The sequence below is a fragment of the Chiloscyllium plagiosum genome, unplaced genomic scaffold, assembly GCF_037043375.1.
Source record: "Chiloscyllium plagiosum isolate Xiang-an unplaced genomic scaffold, Cpla_swu_hap1 HiC_scaffold_17, whole genome shotgun sequence".
NCBI classification, from domain to species: Eukaryota; Metazoa; Chordata; class Chondrichthyes; order Orectolobiformes; family Hemiscylliidae; genus Chiloscyllium; species Chiloscyllium plagiosum.
In genome coordinates this window covers 15,407,024-15,424,882 of record NW_028270155.1, presented here as the reverse complement: position 1 = coordinate 15,424,882, position 17,859 = coordinate 15,407,024, and the positions used below count along the sequence as shown (strand labels likewise).

The 17,859-nt window shown below is 41.2% G+C and overlaps 1 long non-coding RNA gene across 2 annotated transcripts in view; it reads left to right on the top strand.

The window, feature by feature from the left end:
• Nucleotides 1-17,859, top strand: part of LOC122558664 (uncharacterized) — a 67,962-nt gene that overhangs the window by 4,968 nt on the left and 45,135 nt on the right. The window contains exon 3 of one of the 2 annotated variants that reach the window (XR_015759852.1): nucleotides 4,784-4,861. The exons of the other annotated variant lie outside the window; for it this stretch is intronic. This is a non-coding gene — a long non-coding RNA (uncharacterized LOC122558664). The remainder of the gene's footprint in view (nucleotides 1-4,783; nucleotides 4,862-17,859) is intronic. 2 annotated transcript variants of the gene reach the window in all.

Sequence of the window (17,859 nt, the reverse complement as noted above, 5' to 3'; positions counted from 1 at the left end):
ACTCTGAGATATAATGCATCAAGGGCAGAAATCAGCAATGAAAATCTACATTGCCTCCAGTGTGCCAGTGCAGCCTTGGCCAGCTGAGGAACACAGAATTTGATGACAAAGATCTTAAACCCAACACAAAGCTAATGACCCATACAGAGGCAAATTGGAGGGGAAATGTCTACAAAAGGGGTTACCACTTTGAGGGTCTCCAACAGACCCAATGGAACAGTCGGAGGAGCATACACATACCCAAACATCCCACCCACAGGGTCCAGGACACATCACCTGCCCTACCTGTGGAAGGGTGTGCTGAGTACTGGACTATTTAGTCACCTCAAGACCCCCAAACACGGTGTAGAAGGAAAGTCACCCTAAGTCTTGTGAGATTGCCTAATATGAACATTTTGGATTTGCAAATGAATGTTACCAAAACTGAATTGCTCGTCCAAGAGAAGCAATGTCATTCTTGAGCACTCAGCTGGAACTTCAGTTTATATATCACCACAACGGTTTAAGGTATGCTAAAATGCAGATAAGCTCAAGTCTCAGCTAGGTTGTCTGTGATCACCTTATGGAAGGGGATCTCCTGCATGCCCATCACAGGGCAATGTGCTGGTGACTGCTGGACAGGAACTCCCAGTTGATTTCATTTCTCAAAGAACATCTATGCTTGCAGCTGTAAATGCACAGAGCTAGCAGCAGGTGTTTGGACTGCCTGAGAGCCCAGGATGGGGTAATTGCCTGGAATTCCAAACACTTACCCCAAGTACATCCATCACCTCCTCCTTTTGTAAGGTGACCACAACAGGCAGCTTCAATTCATTTCCCAGCGAGACCCCCAACTTGTTTTTCCACCTTTTATTGGCCTTCTTGTAACATAGGTACCTACTTTTTACAAATTAGGAAACTTCTCTCTGATTTTGCAAAATCCATGGGGATAGTGGTGGAAGTATCACATTTACTTGTTTGTAGCTTTTCAGAACCTTAAGAGAGTTACCAAACAGATTGTGCAAAAATCTTTAATCATAATAATTAGCTTTGACTTGAAAATACACAATAAAGACACAAAGAAAATAAAGAAATCAAAAACCTTTTACCTCATGACAAATGTCATGATGACACTCAACCAATAACATTGGCTGCAATTCAATCAAACAAGTAGTTAGTCATTTAGATTTTGATAGTTTAAGCCATTCCTCCACTTCAATCTTTAGATAAACAGAGCTTCAGATTCCATCTACTTTGTTTCTGTTTATGCTGCTATCTATGTTTTCTTTCTTGGTTAAATTATAATAAGGCCTATTTTGGGACGAAAGGTGTTTCAACTGCCAAAATTGGAAAGGATCTTTGCTCCAGTCACTGTCTTATCAGTGTGTACTGCTGTGTTTTTTAAGAGTTTAAGTGAAGTACAAATTTCTTCACAATGGTGTTGAAGCTGTTTCAGCTCTAATTATCCTTCCCTTTCAACACTGAATACATTGAGCTGCTAAAACCACTGATGGATCCCTGGAAAGGGAAACGTGTTAGAATTTGGTGCAATAGCAAGGTACATCAGTAATGAGGGTCATCTGTGATTTCCTTCATGGCTAGTCGATAAACACACCCTGGACTCAGGCATAAGAGAACAATCTTGTATGAAGTGCTGTCATGGTACGATTGTCTATGAAATAGTGCCCAAGCAAGGTGTGCATGGGAGACAGTGATGCGATGGTAATGTCACTGAGCTGTTAACCTAACAATCCAGGCTAATAATCTGATGACATGGGTTTGAATCCCACCAGAGCAGATGGCGAAATTTGAATTCAGTAATAAAATAATTAATTCAATTTAAAAGAAAAAGCTAGGTTACTGAACCAATTGACAGTTGGTCACTCTCTAATGCCTTTTAGGGAAGGAAATCTGTCATCTTTACCTGATTTGGCCCATTTGTGACGATATGGTGTGTGAGGGCATTAGGACCTTGGAGCAACCTTTTTTGATGCCACAAAGCTCCATGTCACTGAAACATAAACAGCATAATAGAGACACAGACTCTCTGGAAAAAATGAAGGAGGAGTGAGCGTGAATGGACATGAATACACAAAGAAAATAGTTTAGTTCTTAACAATTAAACTAACAGCCAGAGTCTGGTATATCTCTGTGCACAATTAACAGATCAGATAAAAGTCTGCAGTCCTAAGTCTAAAGTCCTGCCACATTCAATCACAGGTGGTGGTGAACTAATAAACAACTTACAGGAGGAGGAGGCTCCACAAATATTCCCATCTTCCGAGATGTTAGCATTCAGCACATCAGTGCAAAAGTTAAGGCAGAAGCATTTGCAACAATCGTCAGCCAGAAGTGCCAAGTGGATGATCCATCTCAGCCTCCTTCTGAGGAGCCCAGCATCACAGAGGACAGTCTTCAGCCAAATTGATTAACTCCATTCGATATCAGAAATGGTTGAAGGCACTGGATATTACAAAGGTTACTGGCCTGGACAGCGCTCCACTCATAATATTGAAGACTTGTGCTTGTTGTGGTCCGAGCCAAAATATTCCAGTACAGCTTGTACACGTTGCCAGTACAATACTGGCAATGTGAACAATTGCCCAGCTATCTGCACACAAAAAAAACAAGACAAACTCAACCTAGCCAATTTCCACTCCATCATTCTGCAGTCGATTATCTGTATAGAGATGGAAAAAACCCCAGTAGTGCTGTCAAATAGCACTTACTTGACAATAACCTTCCCATTGATGCTTTGTTAGGGTTTTTGCTAAGTTCAGTAAGCTCTTGATTTCATTCCAGCCTTGATTCAAACATGGACAAGAGAGCTGAACTTGAGGAGGGGAAGTGAGACTGGTGGGTCTTGATCTCAATTCGATTCGATGGGAGTCAGGGGAAAAAACCCTCTGCTCTTTGGAATTGTAGATGACACAAAGGAAGATGGTTGTGGCTGTTGGAGGTCAATCATCTCAGTTTCAGGAAGAGAGGCCGTAAGACCATAACAGGAGAAATTAGGCCATTCAGCCCATCAAGTCTGCTCCACCATTCAATTATGGCTGATAAGTTTCTCAACCCATTCTCCTGCTTTCTCCCCAAAACCCTTGATCCCCTTGATACTCAAGAATCCATCTATCTCAGTCTTAAATATACTCAATGACTTGGTCTTCATAGGCTTCTGTGGCAATGAATTCCATAATTCACCACTCTCTGGCTGAAGAAGTTTCTCCTTTTCTCCATTCTAAAAGGTCTTCCCTTTACTATAAGGCTATGCCCTTGGGTCCTTGTCTCTCCTACCAATGGAAACAGCTTCCCAACATCAACTGTGACCAGGCCATTCAGTATACTGTAAGTTTCAATTAGATCCCCCCCTTAACCATCTGAACTCCATCGAGTATTGACCCAGAGTCCTCAAACATTCCTCATATGATAAACTTTTCATTCCTGGGACCAATCTTGAGAACCTCCTCTGAACATGCTCCAGGGCCAGTACATCCTTCCTGAGATATGGGCCCAAAACTGCACAGAGTACTCCAAATGTGGTCTGACCAGAGCCTTATATAGCCTCAGAAGTATATTCCTGTTTTTATGTTCAAGTTCTCTCAAAATAAATGCCATCATTGCATTTGCCTTCCTAACTACTGAATCAACTTGCAAATTTACTTTGAGAGAATCCTGGTCTAGAACTAACAAGTCTCTTTGCAATTGAGACTTCTAAATCTTTTCCCCGTTTAGGAAATCGTCCATGCCTCTGTTCTTCCTACCAAGGTGCATGACCTCATACTTTCCCACATCGTACTCCGTCTGCCACTTCCTTGCCCATTCTCCTGACCTGTCCAAATCCTACTGCAGCCACCCCGCCTCCTCAATACTACCTGTCCGTCTACCTATCTTTGTATCATCTGCAAACATAGCCAGAATGTCCTCAATTCCTTCATCTAGATTATTAATGTATAAAGTGAAAGGTTGTGGTCACAACACTGAGCCTTGCGGAACAACACCTGTCACCAGCTGCCACCCTGAGAAGGATTCTTTTATTCCCCACTCTCTGTTTTCAGCCAGACAGCCAAGCTTCTATCTATGCTAGCACCTTGCCCCTAACACCATGGGCTCTTATCTTACTCAGTAGCCACCTGTGCGGCATCCTGTTAAAGGCTTTCTAGAAGTCACCATCAGAATTTTTATTGAATGCAAGTTCCACCATTTGCCATGGCATGCTTCAAATCCAGATCCCCAGAACATTACCAGAGTCTCGGGAATTACAGTCGAGCAATAATACCACACAGACAGTCATGCAAGGCTGGAACTGAACTCAGGTTCCCTGGTGCTGTGAGGCAGCAGTGGCAACCACTGAGCCACTGTGCTGCGTGACATCATAACCAAGAACTCAAGTTGATATTTTGTCTTTTCTTACTGCCCCCTCTCCTGAGTGGCATTGACGTCAGTGGCAGAGACAGCTGGTCAGCTCAGCATGAATGAGGATTCAAACCCACTATCTCTGGGCCTCTTTCTGCTACTTCTTGAACAGACATTTTCAATCTTCTGGATACAATGCATAATGCAGTGAGAGGCAACTGAAGGGCAGAGAGCGACGAGTTAAAGAGTAAAAAAAAAACAAGGTGACTCATTCCAGCCTGCGCCTCAGTCAATAAAATGGGGCTGGAAGTATTTGTTGTGGCTTTTTGTCCAGCTTGACAGCGTCTTCTGTGCTGCTCATTTAATTGCAGCATTAAACCAGGACAAAATAGTTTCTTTCACTCAAAGCAGGCCACTTCCATTCTCTTCCTATTCTCTGCTTTTTCTGTAGATCGAGAGTAAACGTACCGCTCGACAAGTGCTTTTCCTTGAAGAAGAGGAAAATGAAAATAATCAACATGCATGCCTGGTAATCCATTAAACTCATTTCATGCCTATTTCGTTATTGACGATTAACTCTGAGAATCCATAGCTGGTCAAGGCCAGTCTTTGCAGAACCTGAAAGGGCAAAAACACAACCGATAATATTAACTATGTGTGGACTGGTCCTGGCTTCTCACAGAGCTTGCTGACTGAAACTCACTATACCGTGATATCTAGTGCTGATGATACTACACTCAGTGCGTGGTATACTGTGATATCTTGTGCTGATCATATTACACACAGTGAGTGGTACACCGTGATATCTGGTGCTGATCATATTACGTGCAGTGAGTGGTATACCGTGATATCTGGTGCTGATCATATTACGTGCAGTGAGTGGTATACCGTGATATCTTGTGCTGATCATATTACACACAGTGAGTGGTATACCATGATATTTACTGCTGATGATACTGCACTCAGTGAGTGGTATAATGTGATATCTCGTGCTGATCATATTACACTCAGTGAGTGGTATACCGTGATATCTTGTGCTGATCATATTACACTCAGTGAGTGGTTTACCATGATATCTACTGCTGATGATACTACACTCAGTGAGTGGTATACTGTGATATCTCGTGCTGATCATATTACACTCAGTGAGTTGTATACTGTGATATCTCGTGCTGATCATATTACGTGCAGTGAGTGGTATACCGTGATATCTGGTGCTGATCATATTACGTGCAGTGAGTGGTATACCGTGATATCTAGTGCTGATCATATTACGTGCAGTGAGTGGTATACCGTGATATCTTGTGCTGATCATATTACACACAGTGAGTGGTATACCATGATATTTACTGCTGATGATACTGCACTCAGTGAGTGGTATAATGTGATATCTCGTGCTGATCATATTACACTCAGTGAGTGGTATACCGTGATATCTTGTGCTGATCATATTACACTCAGTGAGTGGTATACCGTGATATCTTGTGCTGATCATATTACACTCAGTGAGTGGTTTACCATGATATCTACTGCTGATGATACTACACTCAGTGCGTGGTATACTGTGATATCTCGTGCTGATCATATTACACTCAGTGAGTGGTATACCGTGATATCTGGTGCTGATCATATTACGTGCAGTGAGTGGTATACCGTGATATCTAGTGCTGATCATATTACGTGCAGTGAGTGGTATACCGTGATATCTAGTGCTGATGATAATACGTGCAGTGAGTGGTATACCGTGATATCTAGTGCTGATCATGTTACGTGCAGTGAGTGGTATACCGTGATATCTAGTGCTGATGATATTACGTGCAGTGAGTGGTATACCGTGATATCTAGTGCTGATCATATTACGTGCAGTGAGCGGTATACCGTGATATCTAGTGCTGATCATGTTACGTGCAGTGAGTGGTATACCGTGATATCTAGTGCTGATCATATTACGTGCAGTGAGTGGTATACCGTGATATCTGGTGCTGATCATATTACCTGCAATGAGTGGTATACCGTGATATCTAGTGCTGATGATATTACGTGCACTGAGTGGTATACCGTGATATCTAGTGCTGATCATATTACACTCAGTGAGTGGTATACCGTGATATCCATTGCTGATGATATTACGTGCAGTGAGAGGTATACCGTGATATCTTATGCTGATCATATTACGCTCAGTGAGTGGTATACCGTGATATCTTATGCTGATGATATTACACTCTGTGAGTGGTATACCGTGATATCTCGTGCTGATCATATTACACTCAATGAGTGATATACTGTGATATCTAGTGCTGATCATATTACGCTCAGTGAGTGGTATACCGTGATCTCTACTGATGATGATATTACACTCAGTGAGTAGTATTCCGTGATATCTAGTGCTGATCATATTACACCCAGTGAGTGGTGTACTGGGATATCTAGTGCTGATCATGTTACACTCAGTGAGTGGGTCAAAAGGTTGAATCATCACCTAAAATAAACTCATCTCATAAAGATCAAAAAGGAGATGGATGTATTTTCTCTAGCTATTGGCAACGAGGAAGGTACACCAGTGGCTGTTGACCACGAGCTCTGTTGTGTGAGAATACGTAAGTGTGTATGTGTGAGAATGATGTAGAAAAACCAAAAGAACCTCAACAATGCAATGCACACCCTTCCCTGCAGCTGCAGTAGCCGATAACTCAGATCAAAGACATTAAAAGGTGCTGAAAGCAACTGCAAGCTATATAAAATACACCAAGATGAGGGATTGGTATCCTATATTAGGCAATGTATAGCAAAGCCCAAGCTCTAGGGCTAAGTTGCTCTATCAATGTCAGTGAGTGATATTTGAATTTCCTGACTCATTTATGACACATCAGATGCCACACACACTGCACCACAAATGAATTCCATGTCTTGTTCATCCTTTTTAATGACATTTGTGTGGTCACTGAGGTACAGTTATTACACTTGTGGTGTCTGAATCTAAGTCAGACTTTGCCTTGGTTTTCTTCTACAGTTGTGCTGTAGACTCACGAGTGTTGGTCTGGCAAAACCTCATAGAATCACAAAATTATTATGGTACAGAAGGAGGCCATTTGGCCCATTGTGTCTGTACTGGATCTTCAACTGGGTATTATTATCTAATGCCACTCCCCACCCATATCTTGGCCCATTATTTCTATCCAAACAATCAGCTGATGCTGTCTTTGATGTGTTGATATCACAATTCTGGGCAGTGCACTTCATACGCTAACTGCTCACTGTGTGAAAAGTTCTTTTCCTGCCACCTTTGCTCCTTTTGCAAATCACTTTAAATCTATGCATTCCTGTTTCTCACTCAATCCAGCCTGCTCATGATTTTGAAAACTCCCTTTTACCCCCTTGTTAACCCAACTTCTTCATTTTATCCTTATAACTAAAGGTCCTCATTTGTTGAACATTGCTTCAGCACTGTCTCCAACACATTCACATTTTTTTTACAATATGGTGCCCAGAATTGTACACAATACTCCAGCTAATATCTAACAAGTGTCTTATACAAGTTCAACATCACCTCCTTGCTCTTCTACACTGTGCCCCTGAGGATACCACATGCTTTATTTACTGCTCTTTTTAACTGTCAACTTCAGTGATCTGTGCACACACCTCTCCTTGTTCCTGCACCACCTTCAGACTTGTGCCCTTACTTGATATTGTCTTCATTCGAAAATGTATCACCTCACACTTCTCCACGTTACCCCTCATCAGCTACCTATCCACCCACTCTACCAACTTGTAATTGTCCTTTTGGAGTTCCGTACTGTTCTCACTGTTTACAATTCTTCCAAGTTTTCTGATGAAAACTGTGAAACTGTCCCCTACACACCAAGATTTAGATCATGAATACGTGTCAGCAAAAGCAAGATTTTCAAAACCAAACTCTGGGGATCTCCACTACAAACCTTCCAGTTTGAAACTTAAAGTCAGGCCAGAGCTGCCTTCACCTTGTTACTTTGTGGTTGGTGTTGGAGGGTCAGAAATGTGGAGCGATGGTGTCCTGTCGTGGCAGTCACCCCAGATTTTGTTAAGTTTTAAAATGACAAAATAATGTTAGACCTGACTTGCTTGCATATAGTTCTGGGCAGCACATTATGGGAAGGATGTGAATGCACTAGAAAATGTGCAGAAAATGTTGACAAGAATAGTTCCAGGATGGAGCACTTCAGATAGCTCTGAAGGCAAGGATAAGGAAGGAAAAAGATAATAAAGACTGAGAAAATAAACTATAAGTGCAAACTAGCAATGAATCTAAAAACTGACAACATGCGCTCCTTCAAATATATAAAAAGGAAAAGAATAGTCCACGTGAAGATAAACCCCTTGGAAAATGAATCTCGGGAGTTGGTTATGGGAAATGGCAGAGGAGTTAAATAGATATTTTGCATCAGTCTTTATGGTGGAAGATACTTTGAACATCCCACTAATACTAAAGAATATGGAGGAGGAATTAAATATCATCACCACCATTAAAGAAGTAATTTTAGATAAGCTAATAGGGCAGATCGGTCCCCTGGCCTTGAAGGCTTACATCCTAGGATCCTAAAAGAGTTAGCTACAGAGATAATGGATGCATTGATAGTAAATTTCCAAAATTCATTGGATTCTGGAGAAGTGTCAATGGATTAGAGAACTGCCAATGTGAAACCCCTAATTAAAAAAAAGGCAGGCAAAAAGCAATAACTATCGGCTAATTAGCCTAACAACTATTGTTGGAAAAGGACTGGAATTAGTTATTAAGGAGGTAATAGCAGAACATTTCGAAAATCATTATCTCATCAAGCAGAGTTAGCATGGCTTCATGAAAGGAAAACTGTGTCTGACTAATTTGTTCAAGCTTTTTGAGGAAGTCTCAACCAGAATGGAAAGAGGGGAACCAGCAGTTGTATTGTATTTGGATTTCCAGATATTTGACAAGGTACCTCACAAATGGTTAAGTCATAAGATAAAAGCTGGAGGTAACTTATTGGCATGGCTAGATACTTTGCTATCGAACAATGGAGATAAGTGGTTCTTTTTCAAGATGATGATCTGTGATCCGTGGCATTCCACAGGGCTCAGTGCTGGGACTGAATATATTTTCAATATACTGCAATGTAATGACTTGGAGAAAGGAAACAAATGTACTTTAGCCAAATTTGCAGATGACATAAGAAAAAGCTAGAAAGACTGGTGGCTGGAAAGATGCAAAATGTTTACAGGGAGAGAGATACCGATAGATTCAGTAACTGGGCAAAATGTTTGCGACCAGAGTACAACATGGGAAAATGCAAAGTTGTTCATGTGAGAGAAGAGAGAATAAAATAACAGAATATTATTTAAATGGCGAAAAACTGCAGAAAGCTGCAACTCAAAGGGACTTGGAGTTACTTGTGCACGAAACATAGAAAGCTACTTGTGCACGAAACAGGGATAGCAAGTAATCAGGAAGGCTAACGGAATGTTGGTCCTTACCTTAAGGAGGTTGGAGTATAAGAGTAAGGAAGTCTCACTGCAACTGTACAAGGTGGTGATGAGAACACAACTGGAGTATTGTGTCTAGTTGTGATCCCCTTATTGAAGAAAAATGTTATTTCATTGGAGGTGGCTCAGAGAAGTTTCACATGGATGATCCCCTGTAGGGAGGGATTGTCTTATGTGCAAAGATTAAACAGGCTGGGAATCTACTCACTGGAGTAGAGAAGAATAAGAGTTACTCTTATTGAGAAATACAGGATTCTTCATGGGCTCGACAGAGTAAATGCTGAGAGGATGTTTCCCTTCATGGGAGAGTCTAAGAACAGAGAGCACTGTCTCAGAATAAAAGGGCACCAATTTAAACTGAAATAAGGATACATTTCTTCACTCAGAGAGTTGTGAGTCTTTAGAACGCCTTACCAGTGAGAGCTGAAAGGTTAGAGTCTTTGTCTATATTTAAGGCTGAGGTAGATAGATTCTTGATCAATAGCAGAACCAGGGGTTATGGGGAAGGGCAGGAAGGCAGAAGTGAGGAGTGTGTTGGAGGGAATCCTGAGGGACAGGATGTACATGTGTTTGGAAAGGCAAGGACTGATTAGGGATAGTCAACATGGCTTTGTGCGTGGGAAATTATGTCTCACAAACTTGATTGAGTTTTTTGAAGAAGTAACAAAGAGGATTGATGAAGGCAGAGCAGTAGTTGTGAGAAATATGGACTTCAGTAAGGCGTTCAACAAGGTTCCCCATGGGAGACTGATTAGCAAGGTTAGATCTCATGGAATAAAGGGAGAACTAGCCATTTGGATACAGAACTGGCTCAAAGGTAGAAGACAGAGGGTGGTGGTGGAGGGTTGTTTTTCAGACTGGAGGCCTGTGACCAGTGGAGTGCCACAAGGATCAGTGCTGGGTCCTCTACTTTTTGTCATTTACATAAATGATTTGGATGTGAGCATAAGAGGTACAGTTAGTAAGTTTGCAGATGACGCCAAAATTGGAGGTGTAGTGTACAGCGAAGAGGGTTACCTCAGATTACAACAGGATCTGGACCAGATGGGCCAATGGGCTGAGAAGTGGCAGATGGAGTTTAATTCAGATAAATGCGAGGTGCTGCATTTTGAGAAAGCAAATCTTAGCAGGACTTATACACTTAATGGTAAGGTCCTAGGGGGTGTTGCTGAACAAACAGACCTTGGAGTGCAGGTTCATAGCTCCTTGAAAGTGGAGTTGCAGGTAGATACGATAGTGAAGAAGGCATTTGGCATGCTTTCCTTTATTGGCCAGAGTATTGAGTACAGGAGTTGGGAGGTCATGTTGTGGCTGTACAGGACATTGGTTAAGCCTCTGTTAGAATATTGCATGCAATTCTGGTCTCCTTCCTATCGGAAAGATGTTGTGAAACTTGAAAGGGTTCAGAAAAGATTTACAAGAATGTTGCCAGGGTTGGAGGATTTGAGCTACAGGGAGAGGCTGAACAGGCTGGGGCTGTTTTCCCTGGAGTGTCGGAGGCTGAGGTGTGACCTGATAGAGGTTTACAAAATTATGAGGGGCATGGATAGGATAAATAGACAAAGTCTTTTCCCTGGGATCGGGGAGTCCAGAACTAGAGGGCATAGGTTCAGGGTGAGAGGAGAAAGATATAAAAGAGACCTCAGGGGCAACGTTTTCATGCAGAGGGTGGTACGTGTATGGAATGAGCTGCCAGAGGATGTGGTGGAGGCTGGTACAATTGCAGCATTTAAGTGGCATTTGGATGGGTATATGAATAGGAAGGGTCTGGAGGGATATGGGCCGGGTGCTGGCAGGTGGGACTAGATTGGGTTGGGATATCTGGTCGGCATGGACAGGTTGGACCGAAGGGTCTGTTTCCATGCTGTACATCTCTATGACTCTATGACTCTCTGAGTGTCGGATCAGCCATGTTCCTATTGAATGGTGGAGCAGGCTCAAGGAGCCAAACTCCTGTTTCTATTTCTTATCGTTTAATTGTGAGGGATGATTCGAGAAGTTGGAACTGTAACCCTTGGAGAAGAGGAGATAAGAGGCAATTTAGTAGAAGTTTTCAAAATCACGAGGGATCTAGACAGAGTGATAGAAATAAACTTTTTCCACTCGTAAATGGATTGAGAACCAAAGGGCATAGTTTTAGAGTTTTGAAGGAAAAAGCAGATGCAACGTGAGAAAGAAAGACTTTTCTCGCAGTGAGTAGTTAGGTTCTGGAATACACTGCTTGGAAGCATGTTGGAAGCAAGTTCAATTAAGGCATTCTGGAGAGCACTGGATGATTATTTAAATAGAACTAATGTGCAGCATTACAGGAAAGAGGCAAGAGAATTGGTGCTAAGTTAAAGTGCTCAGTGAGCCAGTGTAGACGTAATTGGCTGACTTGCTGCCTTCTGCAATATGAAGTTTTGTGATTCTGAGTGGGCCTTGTGCTTTCAGTTTTAAAGATAAAATGTAAATTGTGGTCTTATTTACATCAGAGGATCCATTTTTAGCTTGTCTACCTTCAGAAAACAGGACACTCAGAATTAAGCTCAATTTAACATGATTGCAAAGTGGGCAATGTGGCAGATCAGCCATGAACCCCATTTTGAGGCCAATAACCATTCCACCAGCAATTGGCTAAGTAATGAAAATCCATACCTATTATGGTGTTGGTTATGGCATGTAAGTTGCAAATGCAAATTGGAAATTTTAATGCAAATAAAGTCGGAGATGTATACAGACTACTTATTTACTATAACCTATCACATTTACGTTATCACACTTTTATCCCCATGAAGGTGCTTTGCATGAGTTATATAACCCAGATGCTGGCCTTGGATGAAAGAGGGTTGGAAGTTCACATACCAGTTCCAAGACAACGCACAAGAAGAAAACTTTTAAATCCTGCTTTATAAGCTGAACACGTTCAATGTTGCAAAGTCAACTGAAGCTAGATTGAGGAAAGGAATAACCCATGCCATTTACTGAGTAAGATGACTGAATAGTTTAAACAGAACTAGAAATTAAGAAGTGAGAGATAACAGTGACAGCATTCTTGAAAGTTGCACTTGAAAAGAGCTCCAGCAAAACCTGCAGTGATGATGATGTCAGATGATAACTCTGGATCACCTTAGGACATACTGAAATTTTAATAACAACAAGTGTTTTTTTTAACGAAAACACTACAATAAATCTTGGACAATGTAAATTCTGGGCAATCCAATTCAGCCACCGTTTAGAAGGACTGTAAGAATTATCCTCCCCTCAGGTGGAATGTCACATCTGATGAGTGTCATGGACGCTTCAAAAAGGAAAGTGGAAATGTACTGCAAACTAAACTGAAATGTCCTGTGAGTTATTTCAGATTGTGAACATGATATTGTCTAGGTAAGAAACGTCTGTTTTTTTTCACCTCAAGAATACAGAAAAATAGTGGTTAAAAGCATGTTTCAGTGCAGTTCTTTGTGTGCTCGTGAGTGAAGGTGCGAGTCGTGAAGGTCACAACTGAAAAAATCCCTAGTCACCTCAGTGCTGTACATAAAAAAGAAAGTCACTATCTCTTTTCACTGGAAGCCAGAAAGAAAGTAAAACTGCAATCAGAGAGACAAAGATATTTTGGCTCAACTGCAAAGCAACACATCTTGAAATCAATGCTCACTTCTCAACATTAGGGCTATCATAATCACCAATGCAATGCCAAAACATCTCATTGTCTACTCTTCATGGAATTCAGAGACTGACCCATTGACCTATTAAACTTGTTTTTAATCATTTTGGACTCTTTGTTTACTCCATGTCTGGATATGTAGGTTTTGCATTATTATTTGATTTCTCATGTAATAACCAGTAAATACAATCTCTTGTTAACATTGGAAAAATGGTCACATTGTTCCTTTTTAAAATGTAAATTTGTTTGGTCTGGGACAAGGTTATCCACAAAGAACGGGGTAATTTTTAAATTTACCTAATGCCTTTCACAAGTACTGTCTTCTATGGTTTCATCAGAGAGCAGACAGAATCTTGATTTAAAAGCTCATCCAAAATATAGAACTTCTAGCAGGGCAGCATTCCTTCAGTACTGCGCTGAAGTGTCAGCCTACATTTCTGAGCTGAAGACCTTGTGTAGGATCTGGAAACACAATATTCTGACTCAATAGTGAAAGTGCTACCCACTAAGTCAAATGATCACTAAGATGGAAACAACATTTTCAGAACTTTTGAAATGCTTTTTTTCTTTGAAATAGACAAGATGGGAATATTTAATCTTGTTGCCTTGTCTAATAAAGACGACATGATGTCCTATCCTGTCTTTAAGTGGAAATTATTTGTTACTCTCAGCAAGAACAGACTTGAGACATGTAAATAATCAGGTTACAAATGTGTCACAATAACCACTGGACCTTCTTTGCAAACATCAAAAAGTTAGTCACTCTACAGATCATATAGAAACAGCCTGACACAGGATGTTGCCAAGACAGATTGAGATGCAAAGATATCAAAGCTGCATTACATTCAAAAGTGGGACACTTGACAACCAAAATGTAAAGATTATGTGCCCAAAGGATTAATGGTCAGCCTCAAAAGTCAACACGACTTTTCTCAACAGAGTCATTCATTGAGCAGACACAAGGGGATGCCTTTTTTCAAAGACACAAATGGATTCAGTTTAATAATAGTGGCATCCTTAAAAAAATCATAGTATAATCAGGCAGAGTCAACATGGCTTTGTGAAAGAGAAAGCTGTTTGGGTGTTTTGAGGAAGTTACAGACAAGGTGGATAAGTGGGAACCTGTAGCTGTGATGTATTTGGATATCCTAAATGTATTTAATAAAATGCTATATAAAAAGTTACTACATAAGATAAATAGTGGACTTCATACAGAAATCAATGCTGGGGCCTAACTATTTGCAATTTATGCCAATGATTTGGATGAAACAGCTGTTAGTGGGTAGGTAATTTTGCCAATGATGGCAAAATAATGAGGAAAATAAATTGTCAAGAGCCAGTAGAGACACTGGAAAGAGATATAAAAAGGTTAAGTGAGTGGGCAAAAAGATGGGCAGGTGGAATATCGTGTGGGAAATTTGAACTTGTGCATTTTAGCAGAAAGAACAGAGAACTAATATATTTTTTAAATAGAGAGAAACTGCAGAACTGTAGCACAGAGGGATCTTGGTATCATGGTAAATAGAAACATATAAAACAGAAACAGGATTAGGCCAATCAGCCCTTCAAGCCTGCTCTGCCATTCAGAATAATTATGGCTATTTACCCTACTCAGTACCTCGTTCTGCATTTGCATGATAACCTTTGACCTCTTCAGCCTGAAGAAATATGTCTAACTCCTTCTTGAAAACACTCAACAGTTTGACCTCATGCAACTGAAGCCTGGTTATCGATTCCCTGGTCATCGGGAACCTCCTTCCTGCCTTATGAAAATTCATAGAATTTTGTATAATATTTCCCTTATTCTTCTACACTCTAATGAGTATAGTCATATGGGTTAAATCTCTCTTCATACATCAGTCCTGCCATCCCTGAATCTGTCTGGTGAACCTTCGTTGCACTCCCTCAATAGTCAAAACATCCACCCTCAGGGCAAGGTTGAACGGATTTGATCTGTGAGGTAAAAACAATGACTGCAGATGCTGGAAACCAGATTCTGTATTAGTGGTGCTGGAAGAGCACAGCAGTTCAGGCAGCATCCAAGGAGCTTCGAAATCGACGTTTCGGGCAAAAGCCCTTCATCAGGAGGGTCTTCACTTAATATCAAGATGGGAAGTTTTTTTTCTCTCAGAAGATTGTTAGTCTGTGGAATTCTGTTCCTTAGAAACCTGTAGGGGCTGAAGCATTCAATTTATTCAAGGCAGAATTCAATCAGTTTTAGATAAACAGGGGAGCCAAGGGTTTCAGTGGGCCGACAGGAAATTGGAGATGAGACCACATTCAGATCTTACTGAATAGTGACACAGGCTCGAAGGTTTGAGTGGTCTGTCCCTGCTGCTAAGTCCAATGTTCCTTGAAAACATCAAGTCCTCCACCCTGATCAACCCTAAAGTCAAAGTCAAATTCATAACTTGCTTTGGGAAATAAGGCCAGTTGAGATGCTTAGAATGCAGGTAAAGGAAATGAATATTGCTGGATATTTTTAAGATGATTAAAAGAGTTGATATGGTGTATAGAAAAGAAACAATTCCACTAGTGAGGGAGTCCAGGACAAGGGAATATATCCTTAAATGTAGAACCAGGCCATTTCTTGACCCAAATGTGAGGGTTAGGATTTGGATGAGGATTAAGGTTAGTTATGGCAGTGGAAATCTTGAGCTTTTTCTGCTTATAAAGTTGAATTACATAGTCCATAAGACCACAGATTTAGCAGCAGAATTAGGCCGTATGGTCTGCCATTTGATCGTGGCTGATACATTTCTCAACACCACTCTCCTGCCTCCTTCCCGCAACCATTGATCTGCTTACTCGTCAAGAACCTATCTATTGCTGTCTTAAATATACTCAATGGCTTGGCCTCCATAGCGTTCCTCTGCTGAGTTCCACAGATTAACCACCCTCTAGCTGAAGAAATTTCTTCTCATCTCAGTTCTAAAGGGCTGTACTTTCACTCTGAGACTGAGCCCTGGAGTCCTATCTTCTCCACATCCCCTCTATCCAGGCCTTTCAGTATTCTGTAAGTTTCAATGAGATCCCCTCATCTTTCTAAACTTTGAAAATAGACCAGAGTCCTCAACAGCTCCTCATCTTATAAATGTTCTCTGGACCCCCTCCAATGCCAGCACATCATTCCTTAGATACAGAGCCTAAATATGCTCACAATACTCCCATTTCAGTCTGACCAGATACTTATACAGTCTCAACAGCATATCTTTGCTCTTGGATTCTAACCTTTTGGAAATGAATGCTAATGATGCATTTGCCTTCCTAACTGCCAAGTGGACCTGCATGTAAACTCTAAGGGAATTCTGAGCTAGGACCTCCCCTTTGTGCCATTTAGTCCCATTTAGAGAATAGTCTATGCCTCTATTCTTCCTACCAACTTCACACATTCCCACATCGTATTCCATCTGCCCAATTTCCTCTTCTGTCCAAGTCCTTCTGCTGCCTCCCATTTTCCTCAACACTACCTATCCTTCCGACTATCTTTGTGTCATCTGAAAACTTATCAATGGGAAATAAACCAAGAGAAGTGTAGAATGAATGGAGATTGGATTTGATGGGCCAAATAGCCTCTTCCTGTGCCACAATGATTCTGTAACTCAATGAATAAGAGGTGAGTCTGCTGTTGAAGCCCTGGAAGGTGCACAAAGCATCATAAGGCAGGGGAATGGATCCGGTTATAGAAAGCAGAAAGAAACAGCTTCATGTCAATGAAATTCACATTTTATTGACAGATGGAATATGCAAAATAAACGAAATGGCTGCTTGATACTTCTCAGGGTTAAATCTGAGACAGAAGTTGAAGCAAGAGGTGACAGGATTGGCTCCAGTAATTGCATCATCAAACTAGTGTTCTGTGCATTTTGAGTTGTTAACAATGCAGTTAGGTCTTTGAAAGTCAATAGGTGATGATGCAGATCAGAATCCAAGTACTATTGTTGCTAACTGTATTCAACCGGTGTAAACATTGACAAGACAGGGCATAGATTAAAAATAAAGAAAAACAACAAACCTGCCCAGTGATCTTTTCCAGAATGTCTTCCTGGTTGTGGATTTTCCCATTATTTTTGTCAGGAGGGAGAAGAACCAAGCCACTTTAATTCACCAGCATTCCTTATTTTTTTTAAAATAAAAGTTAGCTTTAGAGGGATGGCAGTGAAGGCAGTGCAATGTTCCTCCTGCAACATGTATGAGGTGAGGGATGCCATCGACATCCCTGCCGATTACACTTGCAGGAAGTGCACCCATCTCCAGCTCCTCCAAGACCGTGTTAGGGAACTGGAGCTGGAGTTGGATGAACTTCGGATCATTCGGGAGGCAGAGGGGGTCATAGATCAGAGTTATAGGGAAGTAGTAACTCCAAAGATGGCAGATAGATGGGTGAC